The sequence below is a fragment of the Triturus cristatus genome, chromosome 5_2, assembly GCF_964204655.1.
Source record: "Triturus cristatus chromosome 5_2, aTriCri1.1, whole genome shotgun sequence".
In the NCBI taxonomy this organism is placed as follows: domain Eukaryota; kingdom Metazoa; phylum Chordata; class Amphibia; order Caudata; family Salamandridae; genus Triturus; species Triturus cristatus.
Window position 1 is genome coordinate 641,687,713 of NC_140588.1, and position 18,149 is coordinate 641,705,861.

Below are 18,149 nucleotides of genomic sequence, written 5' to 3' on the forward strand. Positions count from 1 at the left end.
GCGCTTTTCCTATGGAAACAGGGTCCTAACTATAACTACCTACTGGCGACCGCCAGTAGGTAATATATATATAAATATATATATATATATATATATATATATATATATATATATATTATCTACTGGCGGTCGTCAGTAGATGGTTATAGTTTGGACCTATTTTCCATAGGAAATCCGCAACATTCTATTCCCAATAAGTCTGGCGCCGGTTGACAAATCTTCGCCAAAGTTTCCAAACTTATGGCCAGCTCCGCTCCGCTCCTACCCTAAAAGTTTCGGGTTGATTCGGCAAGCGGGGGCCGAAAAAAGAGGGGGGTCTCAAAACGCGTTTTCCCTATGCAATTTCCCATAGGATCTGTTGGCGCAGCTACAGCCTGAACCGCTGAACGGAATGATACCAAAATTGGCAAAGAGGTAGTCCTCAGTTCAGACTTGTGCCTTTTGCATAAATGGTGTGAATCTGTTCAGTAGTTCCTGAGAAAATTAGGGTAAACTAGTTAGTGATATCTATGGCCGGGGAGGATCCGTGCACCCTACCCGCACTGTAAGCGCATCCTCCCCGAACCGAGCGCGCACCCTCCCGATCGCGCACTGAATGCTAATTGGCTGTCGAGTGTCTGTCTACATTCAAAACCAGGAACTGTTGGCGGCCATTTTCTGCCTCGGTAGAAGCGAGGCTGCAGAAGCAAGGGGAATAAGTGTGTAAAACATATAAAGGGGGCAGAGTGGACATACTCTGACCCTCTAGAGGTGATTAGGGGGTCCCAGAAGGACCCCTTGGGGCCTCTTTTTCTTTTTTTTTTAAACGGCGAAATGCACGCAGGGTGCGTGCATCCTAGCGCGTTGGGTGCACAGATTCTCTCGCATTGGATGTTCGGATCCAAGGGAAAAAAATGTGAAATTTTTGGAAAATAAAGATCATGCTTAAGTGTTTTGTTCTTGAGTGGCTCTAAAAAGAGCCGTTGTGTTCATTGAGAGTTTTTGGTACTTATAAGTAAGTACCCATACAGAGTCTAAAGTTGTTGAGGAAGACTCTGTTTCCTTCATCAGTAAAGTGAACTCCATCTCTCCTATACATCTCTTGCATATGAAAGCGCAGATTGTTATTGTAAATGGACCCCATTCTATAGTCTTGGAGAAAAGCAGAAACAGATTTATTTGCATGTTTCCTAGCTTTCTCAATTTGTGGACAAAAATTATCGGACAAGTTCTATTTCTGCCTTTGGCATATGTTAGAATACACAAAGGCAGTTTTGGGGAAAAGTGAAATCAGTTCTGCAAAGGTGTCCTTCATAAGGATTTCCAGACCTACCCCAGTCAAAGTGCCTAGGTCATTGCCACCACAGTGCACTATTATGAGGTCAGGGTGTTGGATATTCATGAAGGATTTCACCAATGGCATCAATTGGTGCCACTTTAACTCTCTCTGTCCAATCCATTTAATGTCTACATTTGGCAAACCTAGCTCTTTGTGAATGCCTTTGTTTTCTCCAGAAAATATAGCTGTGTCCCACAATCCACACTCTAAGCATCTTGAAAGGATGTCTGGATGCACTCAGATGGTCTCTGTAAATGAAATGGCAGTTTGGAAAGTAAGATGTTTCTAAAATGGTGGCTCAGATGCAGTTTTGAAAAAAGACAAGAAATCATTGGTTGTTTGACAACCTTCTACACTGAAAGGTAGGGTGTATATTTCTGTTTTTTAAACGCATGATTCTTATTGGTTAACAAAAACTGATTGTAAGGAACATTATATATTACAAGCTGATATGTTGAAAAGTCAAGCACACTTGCTATCTTGATTTGCAACATTGTGTGCTGAACTTGTGACCTGTGTGCTCAGTACAGTGTTCCATGATCTGTTTCTATGGTAACGGGCACAAGGCAGATTGGGGGAAGGGTTCACATTTATGTCATTTGGAAAGGGTTGAAATGTTTAACCAATAGAAATGTGTGTTTGCTTTTGAATTTATGTGGGAAGGAATGTGATTTGATGTTTACATGTATATGTGTGGGAAATGAGAGGGAAACTTTGCCATTCTTTGGTTCTGCTGACAGGTGCACAGTACAGAGATTCTGTATAAGAAAATCTGGTGTGTGACTGATATCTGGTGTGAGACTGATATACTTCTTAATCTACAAAACAACTTGAAATGTGAGTTATTTAATTGTGAGGGGATGTATGTAGACTATTTTGATTTTAATCAGACTAATGTATTTCTCCTGCTAAGGTGTAGGGAGTACTTTTTTTCTCTACAATCTTATTGACAGTGTGTGTGCATGTAGAAACCATTCTGTGATAAGCATTTGTGTTTTTCATGTTTTTGAAGACAGATAAATTTTTTTAAACTTTTTTTTATTGCCATTTTTACATTAGACACATTGTACATCGTATAGATCATTCAGATAGTTATAACAGATTGTACATTCAATAGTGGTACACATCATCTGCATGTATCCGTGATACGTCATTGAAGAGCATGACCCACGTGCAAACTTGATATGAGTTGTATACCCCGGTGTCTCAGGTTCCAGATATGGCACAGAAACTAGGGCAAAACAAAGGCCTAAACTATGGGGGGGGGAGGCATGAACAGGCACAACCAATGATATCAGCGAGGGTATGTAGCGTCGTAGGGGTAAGGCACCTCTGTGTCCCATGAGTGTCTATCCTATTGGGGGTCGACCTAGAATTACGTTCGCATAATCGATTTTGGGGTATGTAAGGATATCATGTGGGCGGAATGTCGAGAGATTGGTTGGGCGGGGTCTGTGACTGCGCGCGCAGGGCCGACGGTGTGAGTGGGTTGTCTATTGGATCTGCACCCGGGGATAGCTGCTTGAACTATAACTGTACTGTAAGACTACTGTATTTCTCCTGCTAAGGTGTAGGGAGTACTTTTTTTCTCTACAATCTTATTGACAGTGTGTGTGCATGTAGAAACCATTCTGTGATAAGCATTTGTGTTTTTCATGTGGTTGAAGACAGATAAATGTGCTGTTTTTATATTTTGGTAGAATTAGAAACCAGTCATTGTTTATGAATTTGTGAAATGAGTTATGTTTCTACATTGAAATGTAGTACTCCTTCTAGATGAAGAAATGTGTTTTGGTATAGTGCAAGGGATAGTGTTGTCTAGAATCACACAGTGAGTCTGTGTGCATTTCGGAACCACTGTGAGAGAAGCATTTGGTAACATCGTGTACTCGCTGACAGATAACTGGTTTAAAACCATGTTGTCAAGTTTTAGTAGCATTAGAAGCCAGTCTTTGCTTATGCATTGATAAAATGAGTAGCGGTGGGCGGAATTTGCGAAATCCACTTTCGCAAATTATCGCGAAAATGTTAAAAATTATCGCAAACACGCGGAAATATCGTGAAGATGCGGAAGTTTTTTTCCCGCATGTTCGCGAGATTTTCTGCATGGTTGCGGCTCGCCAACTTACCCATGTGGTTGCTCGCGGGCGCAGCCATCTTGTTTTCAGTTGTCTCGCGGTGCATGATCGTGAGAAGAAAGACGTGATCGGGCGACACATGACGTCACTGCGGGCTCGAACTGTCGCGAGACAGCGCAAATGGCTAAAAACAATACAACATCTCATGGAGAACGCGACCGGATCAAGAAAACTTGTCAGCGAACGCAGGGATTCAGGTAAGGCGATCGCGCGCGTGCGAGAATGTATTATTTTACAGCGCGAGCAAGAACCAACTTATCGCTAAGCTGCGGAATGCGGAAATTTTGACATTTTCGCGCTTTCCGCGGAACGCGAAAATGTCAAATTATCGTAATTTCCGCGAACGGAACGAAATTTTAGCCCAGGCCTAAAAATGAGTCATGCTTTGACACTAATGTGCTGTACTTTAATATGTAGATTGTGTGCAGTACCCTTACCTCTTCTAGACTAGTGAATGAGTTTTGGTAAACTCCTAGGATAGTGTTGGTTGTCTAAAATCACACTGTGAGTCTGTGTGCATTTGGGTAAGGATTGTGAGAGAAGCATTTGGTAACATCGTGTATTTGCTGACAGATAACTGTTTTAAAACCGGTCATGTTGTCAAGTTTTAGTAGCATTAGAAGCTAGACTTTGCTTATGCATTGATAAAATGAGTCAGGGTTTGACACTAAAGTGCAGTACCATGTACTATTCTCTTCACTGCACCAGAACTGAAAATTTAAAAGTTTTACCCAGGCACTGTCCTAGCAGTAGTCTGATGATTTAGTCAGTTTCCAAGTACTCATGTTGTGAACCATACATTACCACATAGACTGCTTTAAATGTCTATGCAGTATGCATGCAGTCTTCTAACATACTATACACTTGTCCTTCACACCTTCAATTTCCTAGTTGTTGTTGTTGTAATGACTTTATTTCGGTCAACAGACCATAAAAAGTGCATATAAACTGTATCAACACAAAAGTTAAAACACTAAATGATCATAAATATTTAAAAACAGGTTAAGCTGTAAGTTATCACAATACATAACATTGAAGAAACGGTAAACACAACAAGGTTAAAAAATTCCACCTCCTACGCCACATATAAAACAAATAACGAGAAACCGCAAACACAATAGGAGGATAAGTATCATAGGTCAATATCCTACAAGCCTGTGTAAAGTGCAAAAGTCCCAAGTTCTTACAGATAGGGATCAGCCAGCGTTTTCTAATTACAGAATAGGCAGGGCAAAAGAACAGTACATGGGGAATATTCTTAATTTTGTAGGTGCATGCGGGGCAAGCTTCAATATTGGATTTAGACCATTTGGAGGTAAGGGACCTTACAGGAAGAGTACCGTGCCTTAGCTGAATATACAGCTTTCAAGCTGCTGGGGGTTCAATTAGGTCCATGAATTCCTCAGCCTTGGGCTCTGATTTTACTAAGAGGAACTCAGATGTCAGCCTACCCAGTGATGTAGAGCTCATTGATGTTTGATAGTTTAACATATGTATCTGAGAGAGGAGTATATTCTTAGGTATCCCAGTGCAACAGGTCTCAGGGGTATCCCATAATCCGGAGGAGCATAGCCGGGTACTAACTGTACTAATATACTGAAGCCATGGGATCGTTTTGTATTTAAGAGTAGGCCAAATCTCAGAAAATTCTGCTCTGTAATCAGCCAATTCCGGGGCGGACCACAACCTCTTCCAATACATAATTGGTCTAGCACTTATGATCTCCTCTATTGGAGACAAGCCAAGATCAAATCTAAGAGGGATCAATGGCGTACTAGGCGGTAACCCAACTAAATTTCTAGCAAAAGACTGCTCCACCTTTTTGAGATCCGTAGGCTGCTTATGCCCCCAAAGTTCAGCCCCATAGATTGCTGCCATTCTTGTTTGATGGCAATATATTTTAAGTGCTGGGGAGACCGGCCTAAAGGTAGATTCCCTAAAAACTTTACTTAATCCCCCCGCTAGCTGAGATAGCTTAAGCGTAGATTTGGCGATCTGCTTATGCCAGTCAAAATTCTCAGTAAGAGTGACACCCAAATAAATAAATGTTTTAACCCTTTCCAGGGGGGTACCATATAGTACTGGGTTTGGTCGTACACGCTTGGGGGGGTTGAAGATCATGAACTTTGTTTTTCCTATATTGATTTCCAACCCCCGAAGGTCACAAAACTCCACAAAGCCATCGAGAGTTTTTTGAATGCCCGATGATGTTCTAGACAGCAACAATGTGTCGTCTGCGAACATCAGAGCGGGCACTCTACCTGTGGCCAATCTAGGGGCGTCGTTGTTTATCACACCATTCAAATGTTCTACAAGGCCATTTATATAAAGACTAAATAGAGTTGGTGCCAGCACGCACCCTTGACAAACTCCTCTTAAGACAGGGAATTGGTCTGTGAGTTCACCGTACCTACCACACCTGACCTGCGCAAAATTATTTAGATGGAGCCTCGAGAGAATGGCTAACAAGTAGGGCAGGAGGCCTATGTCTGCTAGCACTTTCCAAAGTTTTTCATGCGGGACCAGATCAAATGCAGCCCGCAGGTCCACAAACACAAGGTAGAGGCTGCCACCCTCCACTTTTGCTGTTTTCCAATACAGGACCTGCAGGCGAAATATCTGATCTAAAGTGGAGGTGCCAGACCTAAATCCTGCTTGGAGTGTTGACAATATCCCCTTTTCCTCAATCCACCCGAGGATCCTATCAAGGATAACCCTCCCCATCGGCTTTTGTGATGTGTCAATTAAACTGATGGGTCTGTAGTTAGAGGGGGTTAATGGGCATCCCTTTTTTAAAATAGGCACGATTTCTGCTCCTAACCAGGTAGGAGGCAGATCGTTACTCTGCAAAATACCATTAAATAAAACAACCAGATAAGGGGCCCATATTTTTGGTTGCGTCCCAAACAAGTCCCCTGGCAGTTTGTCCAAACCTGGAGCCTTATTTGGGAGCAAATTTCCTAATGCTGTCTCTACCTCGGTCAAGGTGATTAATTCATCTGGGGAAAGGCATGAACGAGCGGCAATTAACCATCCCTGCTCTTCAGCCCCACTAGCACTTTGGGATTGCTGGGGTTCAGTGGTGTTATCAGGCGTACCACCAGACTCAGAAATGCCATAAAGAGCACAAAAATGGCTTTCCCAGGTGGAAGGGGCAATGTTGCGGGCGGGTGCGGGGATATGCCCACTAAGTCCAGTTGCAACTATAGACCAAAATAATTTGGAATTTTTGTTGCTGAGTGTAGATCCCAAATTCTCCCATTTAGTAGCCTCCCATTCCTTTTTTACATCGCGGAGTGCCTTTTTATACACAGTACGGTGTGCCTTAGTGGCCTCCCTGTTATTGATTTTTAAAGCTCTAAAAAGAGCCTTTCTGGCATTCCGACAAGAGGCATTGTACCACTGAAAAGACGTGGTCCGTGGCTGATTTGCCCTTTTCTCAGGGCAAAGAATATCTTTAATTGCTGTGACCAATTGATTATGTATTTCAGATGCCCTGCCTAGATGGCCAAATTTCCCCATCTCTTCGATAAATGGAATGGTAATCTCATATAATGCGGCAAGTTTGCTGTCGGACATCTGAAGATCTGGCCATTTAACCCTGCGCCTACAGTTTGTGATAATTAAGGGCACAGTGACACAGTGATTATCCGAGATTTGGCATTTCAACCCAAAGCTCCCCGTCTTGAGTGAGAGTACCAGGGCGTTATGGTCACTGTCAAATATTTCAATGACCCTAAACTCGTACACCCTATCCCAATGCCTAGCCTCTATGAAAATATAATCGATTATTGAGGACTGATTTAATCGGTTAAATGTGGCTTTCCCTGGTCTATCAGGCTCCACCCTCCCGCTGCACGCTCGTAATGAAGTTGTGAGCGCAAATGACTGCAGTTGTAAAACTAAAGGGGTCCATGCCTTGACCCGAGTAGTCAATGGCTCAGGGATGCCCACAGTGAGTCAACATCATCCAAGCCACCCAAATTCGTATCCATGATTGGCTCGAAATGACAATTAAAATCGCCTCCCAGTATTAACACAGTAGAGGAGTCCATTGACTGGATGAGGGTCAACAAAGTTTCAATGGCCTCTGACTCAAGGCCCCGCCTAACTGGCCTTGAGTATACATTAATCAGGGCAATGTTTGGCCCTTTTGGTATAGTCAGCAGTACGCACTGGACATCCAGCGAATTAGTTGGAATTTGCGATGCCTTGACTCCCAAGTGCGTGCCAACCCATATAGACAATCCCCCCAGAGGTCTGCCCTTCTCGCCCTTACTTGCCAAGATATCATACGTAGCAAATCCCTGGGCTATGCTTCTTTTTAATGCCCAAGTTTCCTGCAACATACAGATGTCGTGTAGGGCCATAAAAGAGCCCCACTCAGGAATGGGCAGTTTACTCTTAAGTCCCGCCACATTCCAAGAGAGGATTTTAACATGGGCAGTCGGCAAATCTCGACTAGTTAAGTCGTAGTCCAAGGAACCAAAGAAGTCATTAGTCACAGGAGGACTAATTTCTATGGCCGACTCATACTCACAGTTCAATAAATGTCGGTCAATAGAGGAAGGGGCAATTACAGGGTAGATAGTTTGTTCTGGTAACAGAGTTTGCACTGGAGGGCTTGGCATTCACAGCCTGGTACTCGATAGTGGGCGGCTTGTCGTTAGGAGGCCCCCCCCTGTCAATCGCAATCATCACAGCCTGAAAGGGCATCAAATCTATTTGTGACTTCCAGCGGGGTGAATGGTAACCGATAATCTGTCCTCCTAGTTCCGTTTCTATAGCTCCTAAAAGGTACAGTATCCCATCCAGATGCATTTTCAGTAGCCATAGGGTTGGGTGCATACATTGTATGCCGGTTGTTAAAAGGTATGGGTGGTACAGGCAGTTTTATCTGCGGTCGAGCTATAACCCCGGGGTACATCATAGGGGTCGCTAGAGATCTTGGGTAAAAATATGTCAGTTCACAAGGCACAATAGAAATGCTAGTTTTCCCTGGAGTACAATTTAAAATATAATTAACGGCTCTAGGATCTCTAAAGTTAATAATAATTAGGTCCCCCTCAATATCTTTAGCTCTACATCCCAACCAGGGGAGTCGTCGGACATACAGGATCTCACCATTGACATCTGAGGGAAGGGGTCTATTTTGGCTAAGCCAGTGTATAGTTTTGTTTTTTAGCTGAGAGAACCCTTCCCTCCTACCCTTTTCTAGTATCGGAACTCCCGTAAGCACTACCACATAAGGAACCGCTTCTGGGGGTAATTCAACTTGGCGCCTCTTATGATCCACTGTCCTAACTGGGCTAGTGCTTCCCCTCTCATCTTGCATGTTTCCTATATGAGATTGTTTTCCTCCCTTTGGGGCTTCACCAGGATCATGCTGTACTGGTTGTTGAACTAATTTGGGATATATAACCCTAAGTTGACTACTAGTAATGGACTTACTAATTTTGCTTATACCATTGTGAGTTGCAGGGATAGGAGGTATTGCTGGTGCTACGATGGGGGGCACTGGATTTGCAAGGTCCTTAAGTACCCCCGCGTTATTACTAATGGCCAGTTCTAGATTCCCCAACCGTTGCTCCATCTTTTTTAACCTCTCTATTATAGGTAGTACGAATGACCTTATTAATCGTTCGATACTCTCAAGAGGGGCAGCGGGCAGTGCTTCCTTAGGCGGACAGTGTAGAGGGGTAACTGGGCCATATGAAGGAGATGCGGCGGGAACCGCTAAAGTTGGAATAATTAGTACACTGGACTTTGACGTAGGTACAGTAGTTACAGTGGCCCTTGACGTTTTGCCAAAATCAGAGTGGTTAATCTTACTTCTTTGTGGGTCACCTACCCTCTTTCTTCTTTTAGTAGGAGGTGGCCCTTGAGCTTTAGGCATAGCTACTTTCCCAACCTTCTTTTTAACAACCTTAACCGCTGGTAGAAGGGGTTTTGTAATCATATCAGTTCCTATGATTGAATTCCTAGAGGGAGATATATTATTATTTATGTACGGACTGTTGAAAATATCAGGTCGAGGGGGGGTATCTCGTAAAAGTATGGGAACGTTATCTGTGAATGATAAATCCTGAGTTCCAATAAGGGGGCTTGCATCAGAAGGAATAGTTTGGTGCAAGAGTTCCAAAGACGGTCTATTTTTCATACATTCAATAGAGCGACGCCGCTCAGCCCTATGCTCAGCGAGGACACTCTCTCTTCCAATATCTGAAGCAACCCTAGTAAAATAATCATCTAATGTTCCCTTGTTAATACCCCCTACATTTACAAGTAAATGTTTGTCCGAAATTGCGGCCATAACGATAAACGAACAGGATAAATACCCAGGTAGTCCTCAACAATATATTTGTGTATGAGCCCGGTCCGGTCTCCTCGTGCCTCTGAGGGCCACAGAGGGCCCGCCCTTTGCCCGGGCTTTGCCCCGGTCTACGCCCCGCTCGCGTCCCGCTCGCGCGGGTGTGGGCGTGCCTTAAGTAATCACGGGGAGTGGTCGGGAAGAGGGCCCCAGGTACTGGCGATGTTCTAAGCGCAATGCGCCCTGGTCCTCGCAGTCCCGACAGCAAGGTCCCTGAGACAAAGGCACACGCTCCTTTTTAAAATCCCATCAGCTCCACACGGAAGTTCAGGAGTGTCTGGATGTAAGCAGCAATAGCCCAAGCCTGCGAGCGGCTCCCGCGAAGCGGGGGCCGCGAGGCGTGAAGTACCTTTTGGGGGAGGGGTCGGGAAGAGGGCCCCAGGTGCTGGCGATGTTCTAAGCGCAATGCGCCCTGGTCCTCACAGTCCCGACAGCAAGGTCCCTGAGACAAAGGCACACGTTCCTTTTTAAAATCCCATCAGCTCCACACGGAAGTTCAGGAGTGTCTGGATGTAAGCAGCAATAGCCCAAGCCTGCGAGCGGCACCCCCATAAGCATCATTTATTCTTAGTTGTCATCTTCCCTCCCAACAAGAAAGATGTCTAATATATCACATATAAATGTCCTCTGTATATTTGAGGTACTTCCTCCAATTGCATATAGAACTAGTTGTTTTAAGATGATTTGTCAATAAAGTTATTTTTCCATCCTTAGCGGTTCCAATCCTTTTTATATATTCCCATCAATCCATCAAGGAAAATTGCTTCACTTCCTTTTTATGATGATTTATCATTGAGATTCTTTTCAATCCATCAAACGATCATTCCATCCTTTTATATTTCAGTCCTAAAGCGACTCTTCAGAATCCCAAATGTCCTCTCTATGACATTCCTAGTGCTTATGTGTGCCGCGTTGTATCGTTGTTCCTGTGGGGTTGCTGTATTGATGTATGGGGTGAGTATATATTCACGCAGGGCGTAAGCACTGTCACCTAGAAGATAGAAGCAAACACTTAGCAATGGTGATGTTCATACATGTGTGGTGTTCATGTGGGGAAGAGGTATGTGTACGTACCAAGCAGGTGTCCCTCTCCAAGTTCTCCGCTGAGTAGACGCCTGTGGATGCCACTGTGGCGGAATATGTAGGAGTCGTGTGTGCTCCCCAGAAATTGTGCCACTATGTCCGTTATGATGTGATTGGCATCGCACACAACCTGCACGTTGATTGAGTGGTATGACTTGCGGTTACGGAATATGTACTCATTTGCTGAGGGTGGACAGATGGGGATATGCGTACAGTCGATGCATCCAATTACATGGGGGAATTGTGCCACCTGGTAGAATGCCTGTTTGATGTGGTCCAACTGCTGTGGGGTTGTGGGGAAGCTGATGTGGGTGTGTATCATTGTCATCATGGCATCTAAGAATTTCTGGAAGAAGCGTGAGAGTGCGCTTTGTGATACGCCTCCGGCTACGGTGATTACCCCCTGGAAACTTCCTGAGGCCAGTAGGTGCCGGCTGCATAGGACCTGGACGTGCGCAGGGATTGCATTGGTCCGGTGTGTCTGGTGCTGCAGTAGTGGTTCCAGGTCTGCAATGAGGCGCATGATCATGGCACGATTCAGTCGATACTTCTCGTACACCTCGTCCTCATTCTGTCAGAGCAAGGTGATGCGCAGTCTGAATACTCTCTCCTGGACCCTTCTCCTGCGCTGTCCTGCTGCATTGATGTGCATCCTCCTTGCAAGCACGTAGAGGGATGCCATTTTGTGCTAGCCAACAGGGTCTCCTTGGCCACATTTAAGGGTTTGGTGATTACCACAATCAGTTGCACATGTTTTAATTTTTTTTTTTGTTCACAAAACTTTTTTTTTAACTTTACCTCCAGGTTCTTATTCCCCTTATTTTGCTCATGCTAAATAGCGATTTTGGGGATTTTCGGTATTTGCGACTGGTGTTGCATTGGGTAGCGAATCGTTATTAGCCATTGGCACTTGCCGGGAGCTATTAGTGATTTTGGTGATTGCTAATTCGGTGTTTAGCGATTCTGTATTATTGCATTTTTGTTATTTGCGAATCGGTATTATTCCGGTATTTATTTAGCGATTCGGTAATTGCTCACAATTTGAGTTGATGCATTGGGATTCGGGTTTTGATACTCGCTAACGGGTGATTTTTGCGATTCCGTATTTTACCGACTGGATTTTTGCTTGATGCATGTGCCAGGTAGTCTTTTAACCATCGTCACACTTGTGGTTCAGGGCTATAGTTTCTTAGTCAGTTTTTATATAAAATGTGTTTGTACAGTAATGGAATAGGATAAATTTGAAAGTTATTAATATACATTTATTCGTGATTCTTTTTTTCAGATACTGTTTTTCAACGTTAAAATAGAGAAATCATGGCAGAAAAAAAATAAAAAGAAAAGAAACTCAGAAAGGCGCAGGAGCAGGAGTGTTTCTCATCTGTTTGCACTCTTCTCGTGCAAGATTGTTCGTATGAAGGGTCCTTAGGTGCTTCATCATATTTGCCGTGTCGCACAAGTATTTCTTGTTAGGATCCCCTCACGACAGCACTCTTTTGCAAATCTTGCACGTGACCAAGGTGGCATTGGTCTTTGTTCGCCCCTCTGGAAAAGTAAAACATTTCCACACCACTGAAGAAAAACGTTGTGGGCATGGTGCCTCCTCCAAACATTCATCCTTAGATTCGGTGAATTTTTTAAAGCGGCAACATTTACAGTTTTTGTAAGTTAAACTTATAAAATTTTGTTAACCATAAGCATTTTATATATGTGTGATTTGTATCTTGTGGTATTTTACTGAGCATAGCATGTTGTTTATTTTTTAACAATCTTTCTGATTGTTTTTTTTTTACCCGCTGTTAAGTGATGAGTACGATTGAAATCACTATTTCTAGTGAAATCCAATATATTCTGAGAGCAGCCAAAAAGGCAAACAAATTACTTTGTGGAAATTATGCTGTGTTGTAAAAAATGTATTATTACATGTCATAATTGTTTTTTTCTTTTCTTTCACAGATCCAAATTTTAAACTAAGCAATTTATATGAATTTAGATTGCAATGAAAATCTGAAAAAAATGTATACCATTTTTTATTCCTATTATTGTGAAGGTAAGTTTAACTAAGTCTCAATATGCAGAATGAGGAGGTCTGCAAGAAGCTACAAAGTTGAAACACATTTCTAAAAACACTCTGTTTATACCTATGTAGTTTTGAAATCTGACCATAATCAGATATCATGTGACCTGCAAAAAGAGAGATTTGAGGGGTTCATAATATTTCCCATTGTACCTATTGAAGGAACGCAATCATTTCAATCATTCTTCTTTGAACATCTTTGCAGACAAAACTCTTTGCTTGCCTTCTATCATTTGCAAGGAATTTTAAAACCGGAAATATTTCACTTTTTGTAACATAGTTATTGTGCAAGACACTCTTTCATATTTACAAAGAGAGGAAAAGGCACTCTGTGCACTTTTTTATACTCCATGTAAATACAACCTCATTATGCACACCACTCTGCGTTGAAAGGGTGTTCTATAAGTGTTGTTGTGCATGATTGCACTGAATACTCATAGAACAAGACACATGTCTAGATTTATCAGAAATCATACATCTCGATATGTGTGTGAATGCTGCACCATTCTAACATTGGTGTAGGAAAGCACAACAAGGAGAATTGTTTTCATTTCTCCACATTTTTATATCTTCAATGCATGCTAAAATGTTCAGCATACATTGAAGGAGAAAAATGCATTTTGTCATTGTTTTTGTGAAGGAAGGTGTGTCTTCCTGCAGAAAAACAAACAGCATATGACACAGATATCCTTGCACTATGGTGCAAGGGTGCCTGTGTCACCACATGGCTGCAGTTTAAGGAGCCGTGCAGAGAAAAGCATAGATTTGCAACATATTTATGTACATATGTTGCATCCCTGTGCTTCGGAAGTACTACAGCACACTGCAGTTAAAGAGGTTACTGTGTGATGCTGCAGCACTTCCTCATAGTTCTGCACTTATACATTCACCATACGCTACTAATGCATTAATTCAGTCAATTACGTACCACACATACATTCATCTAAACTTTCACACACTAACAAAGAAATTTAGCTCTTTTTTTCAACCATATAAGTTAGTTCTTAGAAGAACTTTTTTTTTTCTTCTTTCTTCTTTTATATTTTTTTTTTGGGTTTTTCTAACAATTTTGGTGCCGATTCTGATCCTGTAAAACCCGGGTACGAATGGTCGTACGGAGCGAATTCTCCGTTCGACTCATACCCGGGAAAACCACCTTACAAACTCGCAAGTACGATTCGTACAGAAATACCATTTCCGTACGAGTCGTACAAAACTCCGACCGGCTAAAAAATACCCACAATTCCGATCCGGGACATTGCGTACCTGACGTCCGGACGGAGTCAGGCAGCGTTCTACGGACCAGCAAGTACGATTCGTGCCTACGTCACTCCGCACGGATCATTTTTTACGGCAGCTAAAAACTCCCGGGAAAGTGAGGACGAAGCGAAGAAGGAGCTGCGGGATGCGACGGACATCCATGGACCCCATCCTACGTGTCATCCAGGCCCTCCTAGCCTACGACCTGGTGCACAGAAACCGACGCAGACGCCGCAGAAGGTCAGCACAACACCCTGGGGCAAAGGGGGGTCAAGGGGCAGGAAACATAACCTCCACCAAATTTTTAAAATACCATATACTGTCCTAACATTACCTCCAGGGTCTGGTCACTTCGGGGGGCGTGTTCACCAATCCCCGCGTACCCGTCACCACTAAAATGGTGGTACGGCCCGTAACCATGCCCTCAGACCGTGGGTACGTCCCGTACCACCATTGGAGTGGTGATGTAGGGGTACGCACGGTACACGCCGTACCCACGCCCTCAGAGTGTGGGTACGGCCCGTACCACCATTGGAGTGGTGATGTAGGGGTACGCGCCGTACCCACGCCCTCAGAGCGTAGGTATGACCCGTACCACCATTGGAGTGGCGATGTAGGGGTATGTGTGGTACGGGCCATACCCACGCCCTCAGAGCGTGGGTACGGCCCATACCACCATTGGAGTGGTGATGTAGGGGTACGCGTGGTATGCGTCGTACCCACGCCCTCAGAGCGTGGATACGGCCCGTACCACCATTGGAGTGCCGATGTAGGGGTACGCATGGTATGGGCTGTACCCACGCCCTCAGAGCGTGGGTACGGCCCGTACCACCATTGGAGTGGTGATGTAGGGGTATGCGTGGTACACGCCGTACCCACACCCTCATAGCGTGGGTACGGCCCGTACCACCATTGGAGTGGCGATGTAGGGGTATGCGTGGTATGGGCCGTACCCACGCCCTCAGAGCGTGGGTACGGCCCATACCACCATTGGAGTGGTGATGTAGGGGTACGCGTGGTACGAGTCATACCCACGCCCTCAGAGCATGGGTACGGCCCGTACCACCATTGGAGTGGCGATGTAGGGGTACGCGTGGTATGGGCCGTACCCACACCCTCAGAGCGTGGGTACGGCCCGTACCACCATTGGAGTGGTGATGTAGGGGTACGCGTGGTACGCGCCGTACCCACGCCCTCAGAGCGTGGGTACGTCCTGTACCACCATTGGAGTGGTGATGTAGGGGTACGCGCTGTACCCACGCCCTCAGAGCGTGGGTACGGCCCGTACCACCATTGAAGTGGAGATGTAGGGGTACGCGCCGTACCCACGCCCTCAGAGCGTGGGTACGGCCCATACCGCCATTGGAGTGGTGAGGTAGGTGTACGCGTGGTACGGGCCGTACCCACGCTCTGAGGGCATGGGTACGGCGCATACCACGTGTACACCTACTTCACCACTACAATGGTGGTACGGGCCGTACCCACGCTCTGTGGGCGTGGGCATGGCCCGTACCACGTGTACCCCTACATTGCCACTCCAATGGTGGTACGGGCCGTACCCACGCTCTGAGGGCGTGGGTACGGCCCGTACCACTCGTACCCCTACATCACCACTCCAATGGTGGTACGGGCCGTACCCACACTCTGAGGGCGTGGGTACGACTCGTACCACGCGTACCCCTACATCACCACTCCAATGGCATGTTGAGTGTCTGTCCAGACAATTATCACACACAGGTCAGACACGGCAAGGAGACATAAGGTTTAGACATGTATGCCTTGCCCGCACAAACCCCCCATACCTGAGACAATGTGATTGAGACAGATCAAGAAGTGACACCTCTTAATCTGGGTTTACTCCAATGTGCATCACAAATTCCTAAATGTACTCCACATCACCTCGTGAGGCTGCCAACACATATTTGTGACCAACAACCATCAACAGATAGTTGTACATAGACACACAGGCCCTGCCCAGTGTGAGGATGCACAAGCTAAATGGGGTCAGCATGTACAATGGGCACATGTAGCACACTTCAGAGAAATACAAATGAGGGCAGGGAACTATGCCACAGAGGCCAAACTATGCTGAACACACAGAGAATGGGCACAGTGTTGGATGACACACATGATTCTGAGGCAAGGGTGTCTTAGGGGAATTTAGTGGGAACACAGCTCCATGGTCCTGGAATTATCTGACTGTAACCTTAGCTACCGTCCCTGCACTATGCATATCTCCCACTCATGCACATCATGTCTGAGACCACAACATTGTTAATGCATGCTGCAAGTCTGTTCATTTGAAAACTCACACTCCTATGCGGAGACTCAGCATCAGTGCCAACTAACATGGACACCCAAAAGACTGAACAGGACAGGGCACAGGCAAGGTAACAACACATGTCTCAGACCCCCCCACATGATGCAGAAAGCAATGTGCACTTGATTAACTGGCAGCCTAGATGACCATGTGCAATAGTGATTACACACAGACCAAGGAACACATGTCATATAGGGGAAGGGAGGAGGAACAGCACCGTTTGACTATGGGGAACAGGATATGCACTGTACAAATTAACCCTCGCTTGGTATCCAGGCAACTGAGCACTTCCAAAAGCTGGTGACACACAACAAACACACATGTACCTACCCCCTTCCTGCTGCTGCAACTCCTGTAACTGCCTATCCAACTCAGGGAAGACCACCGCCAGGACACGCTTCATCTGTTGGGTCAGTCGTCGGCCCCCGCCGTGCTTGTGTAGAGGTGAGTCCTTGAGCTGCCAGCGGGCGATCCTCCGGGTCCAGCACCGGATGTCCTACCAGCGTTCCCTCACCTGGGCGAGGCGCCGACTGCGACCCTCCACAGATCTCACGGCCCTGACGGCCTGCTTCCATATCTCCCCCTTGGCATAGGCGGTTACCTTTGAGGATGACAAAGTGAGACCACATCACTACACCTGCTCCATGTCACAGAGACACACATTTGAACATCTTTGATCTTTAGAACAGGGCATATTATGCTGCCAACCAATTGCACCTTTCTCATAGGGACATTAGCCTATGTGGAAGCCCCAAAGCAGGACATGGCATTGAAAGTACACAGGTGGCATGAGGGGTGCAACACACTCCATGATCATGGCACACGCTGTGCATCACATGCAACACCAGGCTGATGGACAGCACCTCCAAGCAGTCAGATGCCGCAGGCCACTGACGCAACCTCAGCAGAGTACACAGACACACACAGGTACAGATCAATCACCTGCCATTGGCAACAGCGGATACAAACCTCACTCTGCACATGTGCCACTTGCCTGTGGGGTGTCACAGGTGTGGTGCTAGCTCAGCAAGTCAGACACTCTGCACGGCATACTTAAACCCCTCAGATGGGTGGAGCTGTTGCCTCCTCCATGCAGCTGGGGTGCAACACTCCACATAGACACTCACCCACATGACAAGGAACATTCACACACATCAATGTCCAGGGGGCGTACACATCATTTGGACACTCAGCACAGCTCCACTCAACTCACACACATCTGTGGGTACAGTCACCTGTCACACCGGGGGGGGGCCAGGGAATCAGCTCAGGACAAAAGGGCAAAATTCGGCATCATGATTGGGTAGGCTGAATGTGCCATGCACTATGCAGTGAATGTCACAGTAAGCACAATGCAAGTGAGGAGTGCATACAGGAACTACATCATGCTCTGCATGGGAGACATTAGCCATTCCCCCCCCGGGACCCATGCTAAAAACCATTGCATGTCTGTCACACCTGGACACAATGCCAGAAGTGACAGTCACAAAAAAGGGTCACTGTCAAAGCTAGTGGAGTCAGCACTCACCTGCTCCCCTGGTCCTCATACAGGCTGGTGTACTGTGGGAGGATGACATCCAGCA